This window comes from Desmodus rotundus, chromosome 3 (assembly GCF_022682495.2).
Source record: "Desmodus rotundus isolate HL8 chromosome 3, HLdesRot8A.1, whole genome shotgun sequence".
Classification (NCBI taxonomy): Eukaryota; Metazoa; Chordata; class Mammalia; order Chiroptera; family Phyllostomidae; genus Desmodus; species Desmodus rotundus.
In genome coordinates this window covers 165,447,193-165,465,930 of record NC_071389.1, presented here as the reverse complement: position 1 = coordinate 165,465,930, position 18,738 = coordinate 165,447,193, and the positions used below count along the sequence as shown (strand labels likewise).

Genomic DNA, 18,738 nt, shown 5'->3' with positions numbered 1-18,738 from the left:
TATACATGAGTCTGTTTCTAACTGCTCTATTCTATAATTTGATTTATTTCTGCACAAATGGCACAATATTTTAGTTAATATATACCATTCATTACTTTATAGCAGGTCTTGCTATCTAATAAGGCAAATTTTCCTTATGTTCTTTCTTGTTGTTTTTGCTCTTCTTTTTAAATTTTAGGGCAAGATATCTTTAGGTTATATACTGTGTGGAGCACAATTGTTGAATCAAGGGGTATGTGCACCTTCAAATGCATAAAACAATGTCAACATGGTTGTAGAAAACGCATGTGCCAACAGTAGTGTGCGAGTGTTCTCATTGATCCTTATCCCACCCCCCCCACTTCATTTTTAAGAGGATCACTTAGGTGTAACTGATACACAAAAAAACTGCACATTTTTAATGTGTATAATTTGATGAGCTTGGACTTTATGTGTACATCCAGGGTACTATCACCACAATCAAGGTAGCAAACACATCGATCACCTCCAAAAGTTTCTGTGCCTTTTTTGTGTGTGTGGTAAAAGAATATAACATAAGATCTACCCTCTCAATAAAATTGTAAGTGCACCATGCTCTATTGTTAACTACAATCTTAATGTTGTACGGTGTACTTCTAGAACCTATTCCTCTTGCATAGCTGCAACTTTTTACCCATTGAACAAAGTCTCAGTTCCCCATAACCCAGCCCTTGGGTTATGGGCTATTGTGAATAATGCTGCTATGAACATAGGAGTGCATATATTATTTCGAATACCATGCAGCTGTAAAAAAAGAAGGAGATCTTACTTTTTGTGACAGCATGGATAGACCTGGAGAGTATCCCACTAAGTGAGATAAGCCAGTCAGAGAAACACAAACACTGTATGATCTCACTTACATATGGAATCTAATGAACAAAATGGAAACGGAAGCATGAATACATGGAACATAGGACAGCTGCCAGAGGGGAGGGGAAGGGGAACTGGATGAAAGAAGGTGAAGGGATTAGCCAAAGAACATATATGTATGACCCATGAACACAGACAATAGCGTGGTGATGGCCAGAGGGAAGGGGGGCGTCAGGGGCTGGGTGGAGGTGGGCAAAAGCAGGAAAAAGAGAGCCAGCTGTAACAGTGTCAACAATAAAAACAAAGTTAAGAAAATAAAAAGTATAACAAAGCCACAAAAAATACATGTGTAACATACAAAAACCTTGAGTCACAAAACACATGAATACATTAATCAGGTAAGAACAGAATTTCTTTCAGAAGGAAGGAGATGGTGAGTAGAGTCCGGAAAGGTCATGCAGGTGCAGGGGAGAAAGATTCAAGGAAGGAAGCCGGGGCCGCAAAACCAAGGCCTAGTCAGTTCCCAGGCAGGGGCTGCAGCCAGGCCGCAGCTTGCGGTGCTTCCGTAAAGTGAGGGTCTGAAAGGTCGAGGGTGGTGTTAAGCTCTGTAGTTCCTTGTTTTGCCATCTCCCTTCTTGGCTTTTGTGAGTGAAAAATCTTCTTAACACTGAGGGCTGCCTGGGTTTTCCCGCTGGTGAAGCGCTGATCACTGTCCGTCCCTTGGTTGAACTTCAGGGTAAGTCGGTCACCAGCCCAAGTCGGCAATAGTGTCTGCCCCTCTGCAGAGAGACAATCATTATGATAATAGTTAGCAGCACTATGCATTATCTGAAGTCCTTTACGTGGATCAAGACGTAATTATCACAAGGACTACATGAAATCAGAATTATTATCATCCTAGTTTTATAGATAAGACACTGAAGATACAGATTAAATAATTTGCCCAAGGACATATGGCTCGGAAGTACAGAGCTCAGAGTTAAAGCCAAACAGCCTGACCCCAGAGCCTGAGCCCCTCGCCACCCTGCTCCCTGCCTCTCAGTACACTGAGGTGCTCACGAAGTGCTGCCGATTCCTGGAGAGCCAGGGATTTCGGCCTTACCATTAAGTTGCCCTAGTATCCGGCGTGTGTTGTAGGTAAAAATATGCTTTTCCCTCTGCCATAGCTATCACTTTTCAATGGACACCACCTATTTCCTTTTCCCTTCAATGAACATCTGTTTCACAGCGTCGAGGTGACCTGGTTAGAATATTGCAACTGGAGAGAGGTGGGTGGTGTTACAGGGAATTCCAGCCAAGGCAAACCTTCAACCCCAGCAGCCCGCATGCTCTCCAGCACAGTGCAGAATTTTGTTTGGTGGACCGGTTTTGACTTGGCCATCCAAGGAACTTGTCACTGCCCGGTTTACATAAGAGAGCGCACTGTGTGTGAGTATGCATGTGCATAAAACTGGGTTTCTTTCCACCTTTGTATCTCAGGCCAAGTGGCTCCAGGGATAGAACTTGAAAGCATTGTACGTGGAAACAATTCTACTGACTTTCTTAGCACACGTGTTGTGTGTAGAAAGGGATTCTTTTCTACTTACAAACGTTGTTAGAAGACAACATTTATTACCTTTCGACTTCGCAGCCGCTCGTTAGCTGACGTGACTTGATTTTCGCAGCACACCTGTGTGTGATGTCCTGCAGAGACAAAGCGGAGGAAGTGATTTTGAGCTGTAAGAGGGGTTGACATCCAACCAGTAACTACAAAACCCTGCTCTCTCTGTTTAACTTTACCTTCGTTCCTGTCCCGTGAACACATAAGCCCCTGAGGTCTCTCTGTGAAATTCCTAATAGCGAATGTGTATGTCTTGATTTTTACTGGTTCCTTTATTCATTATTCACTCATGTATTCAAACAAGCCTCCGAGAGCTTCCTCTAAGGTGCTGTGCCCGGCGCTGTGAGACCACTGAGACACCACTCTGGAGACTCCGGGGTTTAAAAGCTGACGCCTGCGTGTGGACAATGCGCGCTGAGCAGGGTAGGAGAACCCGGCAGGAAGCCCCTGAATCACGAGGGATCGTTGAAGAGGGATAGGCATCTGACTGGCAGGGGAGGGAAAAACACAGAATGCTCTACAGAGAGGGTAAAAAGTGAATTGTTTCAGAGATGACTGGGAAGTCATCACGTGGAGAAAGCCGGGAAGGTATTCTGATCTGAACATGCAGCGTTTGTAAAGAAAGGACAAGGTGATGCACGTATGGCGGCCCGTTCCAAAAGGTGGCCGCCGTGACATGAACGGAGTGAATCTAGGGCGTGTTGGGCCAGCAGCACGAAATAAGGGAAGATTGTGATGAACCTTATATTCCGTGACAAAAAGTCTGACTTTCTGCTGTGAGCCCTAAGGAACTGTATGTGTGAAAAGGAGAAAGCGAAGGAAGGAGAGGAAGGAGAAATTGAACAAGCAGTTGGATGGTGCTTACTTTTTAATAGAAAATAGAAGAGAAGTTACAAAATATAGTGGAGATTATTTATTCCTTTCAACCTGAATTTAATTTTTTAAATTAAGGAGCTTCTCCATGAGACGATATCATTTTTACCTGTTCAAAGATGAGACTTCCTTACTTTCTAAAAACACGTGTGCCCTGGAAGCAGGGAGCTCGGTGACCTCCTACGACCCCAACGCTAATGTCAGTGTTGCTATTTCTTTGTTTCCATGTATCTCATTCCATTGTTGAAAATTCATCAGAGCAAAACAGCCTCCTTACGGGGCTAAAAGAAAACTAAACATCTCTGTTCCGAGGCGTTGTCGCTGAATAGAAGGAAATGCCGTTCTCGATTCTTTTGGGAGTGTGTTTAGCACTTTGCATTTGGGAATATACCATAATGTTGTCCAAAGTTAAATACAAGCCATGTGTTATTACGTAACACATAAAAATTGTGGACAGGTAGAATGGAATATTAGGAATAAAAATCACACACACACACACACCAGGAGTTGCTGATGGACAAGAGCTGAGAATATTTTTTTAATTTCTAAAATTGTTTCCATGGTGGTAAGATTCACATAACATAAAATTTACCATTTAACTATTTTCAAGTACGCACCGCCACAGCATTTAGTGCATTCACATTGTTGGGTCTCCAACACCAGCATCTGTCTCAAGAATGTTCTCTTCTCTTCGGTGGCAACTCTGTGCCCTTTAAACAGTAACTTCCCATTTCTTTCCTCCCCCTGCCTCAGTTCTGGCAGCCACCATTCTGCTTTCTGTGACTATGAATTTGATTACTCTAGAAATCTTACGTAAGTGGGATCATTGAATAGTTGTTCTTTTGCGACTGGCACACTTCGCCTAGCATCATGCCTTCAAGGTTCATTTACATTGCGGCATATATCAGAATTTTCTTTTTAAGACTGAATGATACTCCATTATTTGTACTTACCACATTCCGTTTATCTACTCATCTTTCAGTAGACAATTGGTTACTTCACCCTTTTAGATATTGTGAATTCTGCTGCTAGGAACATGAATTACAGTTATCCGTTCCAGCATGAAAATTCTTATCAGCGCTGTAAGGAGGAAGTTGAAATCACATGCAGGTTAAGGATAACTTGTGCAGCATTAGACAAAGTATAATCCTATGATGCTATTACAATTCTTGAAGCACCCTAATTTTTATGAAAGGAGAAAATGAGGCATTTTGGTTAAGAGAGGCCAATTACATTAGAATAGAAAAATAAAAGTGAATATGAACAAAGTACACACAGAATTATAGCAGAGGAAGAGATTAAAGATGAGTAGAAAAATCGGGAAATGCTTCATCGAGATAGTGGCTTTCAGTTGCACTTGACCTTTCTCTGCCAAAATTGCCCTTGTATGGGAATGACCTTGGTGTAGTGGCCTTTGGAAGGTCAGAAGAAAGACCTTCCCAGTGTGTTTCATAAACTCTGCTTGTTTCATGAAATTCAACCCCTAGAAAGTACACATTTTTTATTATGTAGCTTTGGTTACACGTGAAGAAGTGACTCAGAGAACTGATCTCCTCTTCTTCCTGCCTGTTCTCTCAGCTCTCCTGATTTCATTCAGAACGCGAGACTTTGTGAAACAATTCATCTAAGGAATACCAGACATGTGAAAGAGTGCAAAGGCTTCATACCCCAACATCTTACATCCCCTTTAAGGCAAAATAAACTTTAAAATGTATCTTTTCTTCCATTTAAAGATGGTGAGAACTGACAAGTGCCTACAAAGAGCACAGGGTGTTTTTGTAATTAAAAGCTTCTAAAAGTGTAATTTAAATAGGCTGCAAGAAGAAATGGAACCTTCCAGTGGTGTTTGAAATGGCAACTCTCTAATGCAATAGCACAGGCAGTAATGGAAAATTCTGCTTTGGTGGGAAAAAAATAGATTTCATAGTTAAAGGTGTGGCAAAAGGGTTTTGTAAATTAATGCATAAATCCATCCACTTTTATTTTAATTAACTTAGCCAAAAATACTAAAGAAATAAAATTGCTGGAGTTCAGAATGAACTATAAATCACTCAAAAATTTAATGATGTATAATACACATACAGAAAATGTGCAAAATCATGAGTAGGCAGGTCAGTGAATATTCACAAAGGAACCTGTCCCGATCCAGAAAGCAAACGTTAGAGCAGCCCAGCAAGCCCTGCCTTGCTCCCTCCCCAATGCCATCTGTCCCATCCCCAAGGCTAACCACTTTCCTGATTCCAACCAAACTGATTAAATTTTGCCTGCTTCTAAATTTTACATAAATGGAGTAAATATAGAGGAAATAATAGAGTACTCTTTGTTTTTTGGTCTGGAAATTTTTTGCTCACCACTGTTTTTGTAAGATAAATTCAAATTTGTGAAGTTCTAGATATTTTTTTGTTGTATAGTGTTCCATGGTGTAAATATACCACAATTTCACCATTCATTCTTTTATTGATGGACATTTGGGTAGATTCCATGTTTGGACTATTACTAATAAAGCAGCTATAAGCATCCTAGTACTCTTTAGTTTTTGTGTATATGCATTTCTTTTCGGCACCTGCCTGCAAGTAAAACTACTGGGTCACAGATTATGCATATGTTCTCCTTCAGCAGCTACAGTAAAAAGTTTTCCAATGGCACGCCAATCAACATTTCTATCTATAGTGTATAGAATTTGAATTGTTCCACATCCTTGTCTATAGGAGACCGTCCTGTGTGGCGTGGACCCAGCTCCCACTCAGAGAGGCCAGTGGAAAGCGAGTCTGGCACACAGGACCCACACCCACGGATAGGTTCTCCTGTGGGGAATCAGGCCTGCATTGTACCTAGGCCGCTATGAGACTTGCTTTTTGCTAAAAATCCCTCACTCTGAATTGAGGCGGCAAACGTTTACTGCATATCTTTTTTTTTTTTTTTTTTTTAGTATTGACACTAAAACTTTAATTTCATATCATTGTCACATAGTATTATTTTTCTTTTTTTTTCTTTTTCTTTTTTTTTTAATTTTTATTGTTATCTTTAAAGTAACTTCCTAAAATCTATGCTAAACCTTCCAAGGACGAGTGTGACCAGTTCAAACACGTTTCCCTTTACATTTGCAAATATCCTTCCTTTTTGATGTAATTCGCAACATCCTCTCCTTTGTTTTCAGTAAAAAGTAACCACCTAAAGCAAACCTGTGCATAGTAAATGAGGACCATACTCAAAGAAACGTGCCCAGAAAAACAATAAAAGCCTGTCAGGGCGCTCTCCTCTTGAGAGAGTGGCCCTGCTGTCCTTTTCCTCCACAGGACTCGTAGTCCGTGTGAATTTGTCATCTCAGCCACAACGCCATGGACACTGTGCCATCACTTGTCAACACTTGATATTGTTCATCTCATTTTAGCTATGCTGACGCTAATGTAAACTTCCATCATGACTAATCAATTTGGCCAATTGTCTTTTGTGAAGTGCCCTTTCAAGTATTTTGCCCATTTTTTGTTGAGTTTTCTGTCTTATTGACTTATAACAGTTTTAACATGTTCATATATATTCAGAAAATGTGTATGTACATATGAGTCCTTTGTCAGATAGAGGTATTGCAATTTTCTTTGCCCAGTCTATGAGCTGTCTTTTTCACTCTCTTAAGGATGTATTTTGGTGAATAAAAGGTTTTAATTTTAATATAATGATATACCATTTTTTTTCTTTATAGGTAACACTTTTGGAGTCCTTTCTACATTTTTCTTCTGAAATGTTTTTGGCTGTACTTTTTATATTTAGATTCGATATCCATCTGGAATTAATATATGTTTTCATGTTAGATAGAGTTTAAAATAATGCATATATACATATATGCATGTATCCATTTGCCCAATGTCATTTATTGAAAAAGTCATTTTCCCCACACACTGCACTGTCACCTTCGCCATTGATCTGATGGACGGCTCTGCTTCTGGACGCCATTCCATTTGTCGCTGCGTCTGTCTGAGTCAAGCCCGTGCTGTTCCAGTTGCTCTGGCTCTGTAATAGGTCTAGCTATCTGGTAGTGTAATTCCTTCACATTTGTTCTTTTCCTTCTTTAGGATTATCATAGCTTTTCTTGGAGCTTTGTATTTCTATACTCATTTTAAAACCATTTTATCAATTTTCATAACAAAATATGCTGCTGTTTACTTTTAAATTATGGTAAACTATGGATTACTATGGGAAATATCTCTTAAAACATTCAATTTTCATAACTTTATATATCCCTCCATTTATCCTGGTCTTCTGTAATTTCTCTCAATATTTTTTCTATCGGTAATTTATTCATTACTGATATATCAAAGTCCAACAGATTTTTGCAAACTGACCTTACATCCAGCAACTTTGCCAAATTGACTTTTCTGTAGTTTCTCTACAGATGATTTCAGATTTTGCAGCTACACAATTATGATATCTCTGAATAATTCTATGTTTTTCTTTCTCTACTCTTATACATTTAAAAATGTTGCCCTTGTTTACTGAACTGTCTACTACTGCATTTAGAGCGATGCCAAATAGAAGTGATGCTAGGAAGTAACCATTTTTCACTTCCAGTCTCAAGGCTAGGCTTCCAATATTTCAAAATTAAATATGTGTTTGCTATAGGATTTCTTAACTTCCCTTGAACAAAATGTATTCCACTGTGGGCCCTGAAGTTGGGAGGTCCTTTGGGATGGGATCTCTTTTTAGCTACTGCTTGAAGAGTGGAGAACACTGTTCTGAATATAGTATAAAAAATCTCCATTTTTGAAAATGGATTTTGTTTCTTACTTATAAAGAAAAAAATCAGTGTCTTAGGAATGGAACTAGTAGCCAAAGCAAAGAATTACATTTTTAATGGGATAAGGGTTGAAATTCCCTCGTATCCTGATTCATTTTAAAATGACAAAAATAAAAAAACTGATGAGCCACTGTACTGTGATTGGTTCGCCATTTCATTTCTTCCTCTTCAATTTCCAGTACTTATCTATCCTCTCTAATCTTACAGCCTGGAAGTTTTTCAAAGCCTCTTACTCAGGCATCCAGAGCAAAGCAAAGGCCTACTGAGTCCTGGATACTCCAGAAGAGGTATAGAGAACTATACTATAGCTTCAGTTTGGTTCCTTCTTATTTTTATTTTATCCTCATCCAAGGACATGCTTATTGATTTTGGAGAATGGGGAAGGGAGGGAGAGATAGACAGAGAAATACCGATATGAGATTGGTTACCTCTCGTATACCCCTACCAGGGATCGAACCTGCACCCCAGGCGTGTGCCCTGACCTAGAATCACACTGGCCAGAGTAACTTGGTTCTCTCTTATACCAATTTCCTACTTCTGACTTTCTCTTAAGGAAGCAACTGCTTAGCTACATGGTTCTCTCCTTGGAGAACTATTGACAGCTCCTTTGAGTCATAAAATTCTTTAAAGATACGAAGAGGGGGTGACTGACCCATTCAGTAAGCAATCATGCATTCTGCACAGAAGTGAGTGCAGACCTCTGTTAACAAACCTGAGACAAATAAATAAATCTTCTTATTGTTCTTCTTCACTCCTGTGAATAAATCAGTGAAAAGGTCCATATTAGTGTTCCAAAGATGTTTTGCATTGTGAACACAGATAAAAATTGGTATTGTAGAATAGCGACTATTTTGTGTGGAACAAGGCACCACATTGGTTCCTTTCTGACCTCCCACGACCTTGCTGATTGACTACTGGGTGGTGAGGGGAGAAGCCACAGTTGCTAAGATGACCACAGTAGTGTTACTCCGTCTGGAACTGCACATGCTCTCTGGGCTCCTGCAGTCTCTCCTTTTCCCTCTGCCCTCTTTCTTTGCTGGTATTCAAGAATAGGCACATAAGGGACTGACACATGAAAGCACCCCCCACATTTAAGAAAACATGAAGGATTTGGAATGGAGCGGGGCGGCCAAAGTGTGAGAGCCAGCTTCTGTTATATTTATTTCATGTGTGTTTCTTAAGAGAAAGATGTTCCCTTTCAAAAGCCTGGGACCACCCAGGACAGTGAAATAGTCTTGAAACAGATGGCCTCATCAGGTGGGTCTCTTTGGGCACAAGTCGTCTTATTTCTCAAGAGACTGCCTGGGAAATTCAGTCACATTACACAAGAGTTCCTAGAGATTCAAACTTCAACACAGATGTTGGGAGGGAGATAGGGTTGATTTACAGCAATCCCTATCCTATCCCCCTATCATAAAGCCCAATGCTTTTCGGCCTGAATTCCCTCTTATTTATTCTGTGATCCTCCGACCCCCAGCAAGCCCCTGCAATAGTGCACAGACCTACTTGAAAGTCAGTTTGCAGATTTGAGAATCCCAGTCCTTTCCAAGTCTCTGTGGTTACCACATTCATTACTCATAAAAGAGACAGGGAGCCCCAACTCTCCACGGAGCCTCTGGTCTTTCCTTTATTTATTTGTTTATTGATTTTGCCACAGCTCATGCTGGAGCCCAGGGAGGGCCAGTCTACTCCACCAAGTCTGCAAGCACTCAAGCTTTGCTAGAAAGAGCCATCAGGTCTAGCATTTCAATCAGGGGCGAGTTGGAGTGTTGTTTTTTCAAGATTAACTCAACCAAATTGGTATGTGTTTTCACGATTATTCATATACATGTGATTTAAAAAACATGACTATTAATCGCGGCAAAGGGGAAAAAAATCTTCCTGCAAGTGCAATACTTAAAAATAACAATACCAAATGTAAATAAAAAGGGAAGGTACTTCCTGTAAGTTTGTGAAGGATTCTGAAAATAGCTTCCAGCCTTGGCCAATGTTAATACAGTGACAGAGCCAGAATTTCCATGAAAGCACTGGTGGCTTGGGTGTTTGTCCTAGTAAAACTGTGCAAATATCTGCAGCCTGGGTGCTCTTCTCACCACAGCTTGACTGTCCTACGCACGGTGACGTGAGGCTCCTTGGATCTCATGCCCACTTCTTAACCCTCAGTAAAAAAGGTGGCAGTCGCGTACCTTCTGATGTCCAAAGATTCTCAGACCTTCGCTGTATTTTGTAAAGCAGCATGAAACCCAGCTGTGTCGTTACACCGAGACACTGAAGGGGTTTTCATCATTCCATGAGTGTGGCTGTGTGGCGTGTGCAGGGGCGGGCCAGGGAAACTTTCCTCTCATTCGCTCCACTGCCCTTTAGAGTAGTTTTCTACATCATACAAAAGGAAAAAGTCTTTTTCCATGTTGATAAAAACAATTGTAATGTTGACAATAGTTTCACTTAATTATCTTTACATTCAATCATCACAAAAATCTAGTTCAGTATAGAAGCCAAAAAGTATTATTTTCACCTGAGAGATGAGGAAATGTAAAAACTCAGAAAAGTTATAAAACTGGGTAATTCCTGAATCTCCAATTTCATCTGACACATGCTACAACATGGATTAACCTGGAGAACATTACGTTAAATGAAATTAGCCAGTCACAGAAGACCGATCCTGTATTATCCCACTTACATAAGGCACTTAGTTAAACTAGTAGAGACAGAAAGTAGAAGGGTGGTCCCCAGAAGCTTGGGGGAATAGCGAGGGCAAGTTATTGTTTCATGGATATAGAATTTCAGCTTTATGAGATGAAAAGTTAATGGAGATGCATGCTGGTGTTGTTTGTACATTATGCATGCATTTAATTCCACGTATTTGCCTCATGAACGTAAGCAAATTATGTAACCTCTCTGAGCACCAGTTTTTTCACCTTGAAGTTTGTGGTCATAACATCAGGCTCAAGGGAAGACTAAATAAGACGCAGGACACTGTGCACTCTCTGTCCCGTACTCCCCATGTTCACTCATCCCCACCCCACTCCGGCCACTTGACTGTATTCCTTCTGTTGGGATGAAACAAAACTTTTCATGTGGATGCTTGAAATAATTAAGAGATTTTTGCATGAGTTTTTGTCAACTAGGTAAAAATCAATCATCTTCTAGTATTTATGCAACATTATATTTAAGCCCAGAACTGCTTAAATTCATGTTAAGTGCAGTAGGAATTTAAGATATGTTTTCTTCTTTAGAGAATTGTATGGTATAGCCTAGAAATCAGACTAACAAACACACTTGAAACCATTAGAAAACAGTTGAGGTATAAATTGTGGAGTCTGGATTTTTCAAAGATCAATTTTTTAAAAAGTAATCCAAGTAGTCTAGGGAAAAAAAGGAGTTTTCAAGAAGGAATTTAGGCTGAAAGTTTAAATATCTATAAGACCAAGGTAGGCAGAAGGTTGAAGGAAAGGTGTACCAGGTAGGGTGTGAATAACATCAGTGAAGCCCAGGTTAGGTAAAGGAATGGTGCGATTCATGCAAACAGTGGATCTGTGAGAATGAACATCTGTGCCAATGAGGAGACAAAGCGCGATGGGTTTGGAAGAGTGGAGCCAGATTAAGAAGAACAGGAAATACATTAAGAATATTTTATGTTACTGCCAAGAGTAAAGTATTACATGTACTTGGGCAGAACAGTAGTCTAAAGGATAGATCAATGATAGATGTAGCTTCTTGTTCCTTCACCTCTTGATAATTATACAAAAGCATTTTGCATTTATGACTTCTACTTTCTTTTCCTCCTCCTTGAGCCTCCAATGCATGTCCCAGGCGTAAACCTAGCAAAGGTATAACATTTCTATCAACCTTTCCAAACATTACAATAAATAATGATATCTTTTGAAATGATATTTTAAAAATTCAGTCTTTTGATATTTAGAGTTTATTGCTTCTGATCCCTGTCCTTATGCCCCCTCTGCACAGAAGAGCAGAGAAGACGGGGGAGATTACATAAATCTATCTTGTGATAAAATATTACCATGTTTAGTAGCTTACATCATGATAGTCTTCCTCGTTTGGAACAAATCATATTTACAAGTTCATTATGTGCGTATTTTCTACATTTGAAACGTAGATTTTCATCCATTTAGTTTGCAAACTTGTCTTTTTAGAGACAATTATTCAGAATCACTATAGAGTACAGAAGATAAAGAGTTGACTTTGACAAAATTTCTCTTAATATTGATAGAGGGGTTGAGGTTGGAATGTACTTGAGAACCATGCTCCATTTCTCTCAAATTGTTGGCAGGAAGGCCGGAAAGCTGTGGCTGCGACTTCCTCTTCTCTTTGTCACACTAGTCCTAAGAAAAGACCGGTATTTCTTCTGAAATTTCTTTTTGTTGTTGTTTTTTATCTTTATCTTTATTATATTTTTGCCATTGCCATTTAGCCCCCTACACTCCCCGCCCTGCAGCAATCCCTTAGCTTTTCTAACACATTTTTACTCTGAAAACAAAAGTCCATTTAGTCACTTTGCCAGAATATGCGTCTGATATTAACATACGTTGGCTACAAGTCAGTAGTAAGTGTGGTAATAATAGGGAAAAACCTATTTGTGGATGAAAAGAGAGATGACATACTGTTTGTTCCATTGTCCTTTCCCTTTGCAAAAGGACAATGGAACAAAACTCTTTTGTTCCATTAAACCTCTTTTCTCTATTTCTAGACCTGAGTCATGGTGGCATTAAGACTTTCCCCTGACTGCCAAAACCTTTAATGGACCCGGTTGGTGCCAGGGGTCCGGCATAGTATAGTATGCAGCAGGGGGTAGGTTCAGTCCAGTGTATTCCACTCTGAAGCTTGATGATATTGCTCCCCTTCACCTGCTATACAGCATGTGGGACAAAGACCCCAAAACTTGGTAGGAATTTTTCTTTCTGTCTTAAAGCTTCTGAATTTAGTCTCCTTTGATATCAATAAATGCAATACCCAGAGGGAGAGAGAAGAGAATGGTTTTAGAATAATGGAAATGTTTTCACAGTGGATAATTACGTACCACGTGAACTAGCTCAGGAGATCTTCTCTAGCCAAAAGCAGCCATGATACTACGAAGATTGGAAGAGCTAAAGAAAAGAATAAGATGCTTAAGTGTACGCTATAAAAGCTGAACATGTTTTATTAGAAATAAATGCATGATGAACTAGAATTTGGATAGTTTCTCCTCCTAACACTCTGAAGAAAGAGGAATATATATTTTGAGTTTGCCTTTAACTTAAACCATTCCCCAGAGGATCATGGGAATATCACTTGTTATTCCTGGTGCCAAATACTTTAGAGTGGTTTATTAGAAAGGATAACTCATGAGAAAGCCTTAAGGAAGAAAAGGGGGGAAAATCTGAGTGTGACAATGAATATCATGTTTTTTCTTTAGAGGTGTTAGATATAATCTTCAAGGAGTCCCCCTCGCTCCCAGTTTAACCCTGGCTTTCATTCCAGCTCTCTCTCTTAAGTTCGCTTCACTGTTTTCTTCAGTCCTCATCCCTTTCACAGCTGTATTTTTCTCTTTATTTGAGAACTACATTTCCAAGTCATGGAATTTTCCTACTCTGTGACAATTTTTAGATCACAGACCTTCCAATTATCTTATGGTGCTCTCTTTCCTTTATTTTTAGTGTATTTTCTATGATGTTTAGTACAGTGTTATGTGCATAGTAGCTAGTCATATTTTCCTACTACTGGACTGATTTATAAAGAGCCAGGATAAATTTAGCCCTTACAAGAACACAAAAATTTATAAAGAACTTATAAAACTCAACACCCTCCAAAAAACAATCCTGTTAAAAATGAACAAAGGACCTGATTAGACATATTCTCCAAAGAGGACACACAGATGGCCAATAGACATATGAAAAGATGCTCAAGGTCACTAATCAACAGAGAAATTCAAATTCAAACCAAAACAAGATACCACCTCACACCTCTCAGAATGGCTATTATCAATAAATCAACAAACAACAAGTGCTGCAAGGAAGTGGAGAAAGGGGACCCTTTTTGCACTGTTGGAGGGAATGCGGACTGGCGCAGCCACTGTGGAAGAAGTGCAGAGATACCTCGAAAAATTAAAAACGGGAGTGCCTTATGACCCAGTGATTCCACTTCTGGGAATGTATCCAAAGAAACCTGAAACACTGATTCAAAAGAACATATGCACCCCTATGTTCATTGCAGCGTTATTTCAATCACCAAGATATGGAAATAGCCCAAGTATCCATCAGTAGGTGAGTGGATAAAACAACTACGGGACATTTACACAATGCAATACTACTGGGCCATAAAAAAGAAGAAATTTTGCCCTTTGTAACAGCATTGATGGACCTGGAAAACATTATGCTGAGTGAAATAAGCCAGTCAGTCAGAGAAAGATACATACCATATGATTCCACTCATATGTGGAATCTAATGAGCAACCTGAACTAACAAGGAAAAGAGAGACACACTCATAAATAGAGAGCAGGCTGACAACTCTGGGGGCAGGGGTTAGGAGGTGGAGGGATTGAGCAAAAAGGAAAAAGGATTCACGGACATGGACATCAGTGTGGTGATTGCTAAGGGGAGGAGTATATAAGGGGGGGGGGCAAATGGTAATGGAAAAAATACAATTATAAAAAGAACACCAAAGTTCTACAGCAACAGATTTCAGGTAAACACATTGATAATATATTTAAACAGTAGGCACTCAAAACCAAGTAGTCCACATACTACTTATTTTCAGTAGCAGAAATATAGACATAGCCAACGTAATAGTTTACAGAGGTGGGGGCAAGGATAGGGAGGAGGTTGTGGCTAGAGGAGATGGAATCCTAGGATGAGCCAAACAAAACTTTAAGCTGAATCCTTGATTTCTCAGAGGCAGGTATGGCTCAGCAAATAAGGATTCCCCTTGGAAATATTTAATAAAAACAGCCTGTTCTGTTCTGCTTAGTGGTGTTAGGAAGACCACACCGCTGAGTATAGTCAAGCATTGCGCTTGTTGTCCAGAGAGCTGTGTATTCTTTACAACTAGATCAATAATAACCGAGGAAACTTTCAGCCATGCATGTCTCATCTGAAAGCTGAGAGAGACTGGTGGCACTTTTCTTATCTGCTACACAGTGTGGTTTTGAATTCAAGTGATTGAACCCACAGTTTAACAAAGCATATGCACCAAAAAACATATATTGAGTGAATAAGAAATATTGACGATTTAACACGACCACATGTGAGTGTGCCCTATGCGAATTAGCCGATATAGTCTTCATTAAATTGGGAAGACAGAACTAAGTATTTTTTGACACCTTTTCATCTCTTACCATTTTTTATGTTCTTTTAATGTTGCGGTTACTGTTTCTTGTGATTACATATATATTGCGATTTAAAAAGCAAAGATAAATTCAAATAACTTATATAAATACTGCTCCCTTAAGCAGGTAGAGCATCACATCCTGTGGATTGTGCATAGTGACATCTTTCCAAAAGGTACACTAGAAAAGCAGGTGAAAAGAGTCCTTTTACAGGGAGAGACATCAGACACTACCTCACCCAGACGGTCAAGGTTAACTTCGGCAGTGTTGTCATGTTGACAGTACGCACCCTTGACGGATGTGAGGAGCGTGGCACTTAAGCTCTGCCATCTTCCTCCCCAGTACCCATAGCCACAGTCTAGCCATGAGGAAAATACCGGACACCCCAAAGTGAACAGCACTTTACCAAACACCTGACCAGTCTGTCTCAAAGTCATCCAAAATAAAAGTCTGAGAAACTGTCACAGTGCAGGGGGTCTTAAGGAGATATGACCAATAAATGTGATGTGGTATCCTGGATGGGAATCGAAGACAGAAAAGAAAAATAGATAAAACAAAAGAAATCTGAATAAAGTGTGGTCTTTAGTTAGAAATAACTTAGTTAGTATTGTATCAATATTGACTCACATTTATTTTTATTTATTTATTATTTTTTTTAAATATGGAACGCTTCACGAACCTGCGTGTCATCCTTGTGCAGGGGCCATGCTAATCTTCTCTGTATCGTTCCAATTTTAGTATATGCGCTGCCGAAGCGAGCACAATTCACATTTATTAGTTACCATGTTTATGTGAGGCCTTAACCCTGGATGCCGGGTGGACCAGAACTCTGTAGTATACTTGCTAACTCTCTGTAAATCTAAGCCTATTTTAAAATAAAAAGTTCACTTAAAAGGATCAAAAGTATGATCTTCCCAAGTCAATTTTAAGGAAAATGCCTCTTGGCTCTGTTTCCTATTGGAAGACCCTGGCCACGTGGACCCTGCTCTTTTTTAAGATACTGGGTCCTGAGTTTTGATTCCTGTATTTGTGCGGGTGTGTGCACATGTGTCTGCCCTGTGGATTGTAGTTACTCTTTCATTTACATTAACTAAACAAGACTGTGTGGCAGCTGCTGATTTAAATATATATTTACCCCTTCCTATTGAATAAATAATATGAATATACTGTGAGCAATTCGATATGGAATTCTTCCGGAAAAAAAAAATGTAACATACACCTTGAGCATCCAGAGTGCTACCTGAAACATTTGGGACAAAGAACGATAGTAAATGAAGTTAAGAACAAAACAAAGGATGAGGAATTGGAAGAATTAGACCTTAGTCCTACCTCTGTCACTAAGTCACTACATGATCTGAACAAACCCAACCACATTTCTGAGCTTCAGATGTTTTCTTTTTAAATGACCCGTTGGGACACTGGTCATTCACCTGGGAAGGGGTGCTCACTGGTGTCCATCCCAATTTCCTTTTACTGCCACCTAAGAAAGCTTCCCTGAGTGTAAGTGTGGCATGACTCTTTGCTACAAGAAAAAAAAGCGGGGGGAGAGTTAGGTGTTTAAATGGAAAGGAGAAATCATATTCCCCAGGCTGGAACTATAAGCACAGCTGACTAACCCTTCACTAGCACCAGGTACAAAAACACACACACAAGCCTCCCACCACCCACGCTGCTGGAGAAAAGCAACTGGATCAATAGATGCTCTTTCCATTCCCCCTGACTTGTTGAAAAGTTTGAGGTGCTAGATGCTACAATCCGCTATTTGTCTTTGCGTAAAGAAAACAAGGGCAGAGAAATTCTATTCTGTTTTCCTAGAACAGTCTATGTATAGAGGCTGTATGTATGTGCCGACACATATCGTGTAGTCCTTAGATTTTTCTCTCTAGTGGTGAAAAATTAGTTACTTTCTTTCTTAATGAGGCATCAGGGGCTGACGGAGGCGCTTTTTGGCTGAACTTTCTTTGTCCTAATTGCAAATTTAGAATTTGGTGGCTTCATTGATTTCTGTTAGAACCAGGGATTATATCTGCCTCCTTCATGTAACAGTGTCACTAAAGAAACGGTTCTCTGGGAACAGTCATTTAGCATGAGTAAAAACAGAATTTTGTTTAAGAAAAATCAAAGAAGTAATTCACAAATGACTCCCACAACCCTTTGGAGAAGCTTGATAAACACAGTAAGTCTATCATTTTGTTGTTACAGACAACAGTCTAAACCGCCCAGGGGTCTGTGGGAAAGCGAGCCCGAGAAATGGGGTAGACAGGAGCTTTCTGGGAGAAATTCCCAGGCAACTTGCGAGTGTGGTTCTAAATGAGACTGGTGGGAATTTCCAAAGTAGATGGCACTTTGGGGGGCCAGAACCAGGCAGAGGAAGGGGAAATCTTTTTCTTATAGAGAGGGGCTGGGAATGTTTCTTATGAGCAGAAACTGAGCACCCACAAGCGGGGCTGGTTTCTTAAAGCCAAGTTATAAATGATGAATTTTATCAAGGAAAAGAAACAGTGCCTCTTTGCTGGGCTTTGTAACGGGGTTCATATAAATTTGCGTAAAATATTATGTGGGATTAGCGTAGCCAGCCAGGAATCGGGCTACAGGAGCCAAGAGGATGATGGAGCTCAGCCAACAGGAGAAGGGGGAGATGAAGTGGATGGAGCTTGCCAAGCCACGGAGGCCAGCCAAACCAGAGCCACGGTAGCGTAGCAATGAGTGAGAGCCTGGCCCGTCCGAGGGGTGTTATCATGATTATTATTACTATTATTATTTGTAAAATAAATTTTCATCACCTCTTTCCCCCAAATTGTGTCCTCACTACTTTCAGGGTTGGTAAAATATATGATTACTAAAGATGACAACAGGGAAATTCATTTGCTTTTCAGGTTTAGTCTTGAGCAGAGCTCCAATGGGTTGACAGGTCAAAGAGTGGGGTTGCAGATGGTCCTCCGGTCACACAACTTCTGGATGACAGTAAAGGGAGCCGAACGTAGAACATGGGTCCACATCATTTACCCCAGAATCCCCCATTAGAACCAGGTCCAGGGCATCCAAATAGTTTTTTCCAGAGAGCTCATAATTCTCCATTTTGGATTGCTCTTCCCCTGACATCTTTTTGGTTCATTTTCCAAAGAGTTAGGAATGGAAGTTACCAACGGTTACAGAACAACAGGCTTGATTATGTCTCCTCAGCACCACTGTGGATAACTGTGCTGCTCGACCACATTGCCATTCGTGTAGAGCACAAGGCATTGGTCAGGAAAACACATTTGGTGTCTGCTATTGTGGTCTGACCTGGTCAGAGTCTGAGAGTACACCTATGGACCCCCTCA

General features: G+C 40.1%; 1 non-coding gene across 1 annotated transcript; it reads right to left on the bottom strand.

Moving 5' to 3' along the window:
* Nucleotides 1-16,070: 16,070 nt before the first annotated feature.
* LOC112318700 (U6 spliceosomal RNA) lies at nt 16,071-16,177 on the bottom strand. The gene has a single exon (XR_002976228.2). It is a non-coding gene; the product is annotated as a U6 spliceosomal RNA (small nuclear RNA).
* Nucleotides 16,178-18,738: the final 2,561 nt, after the last annotated feature.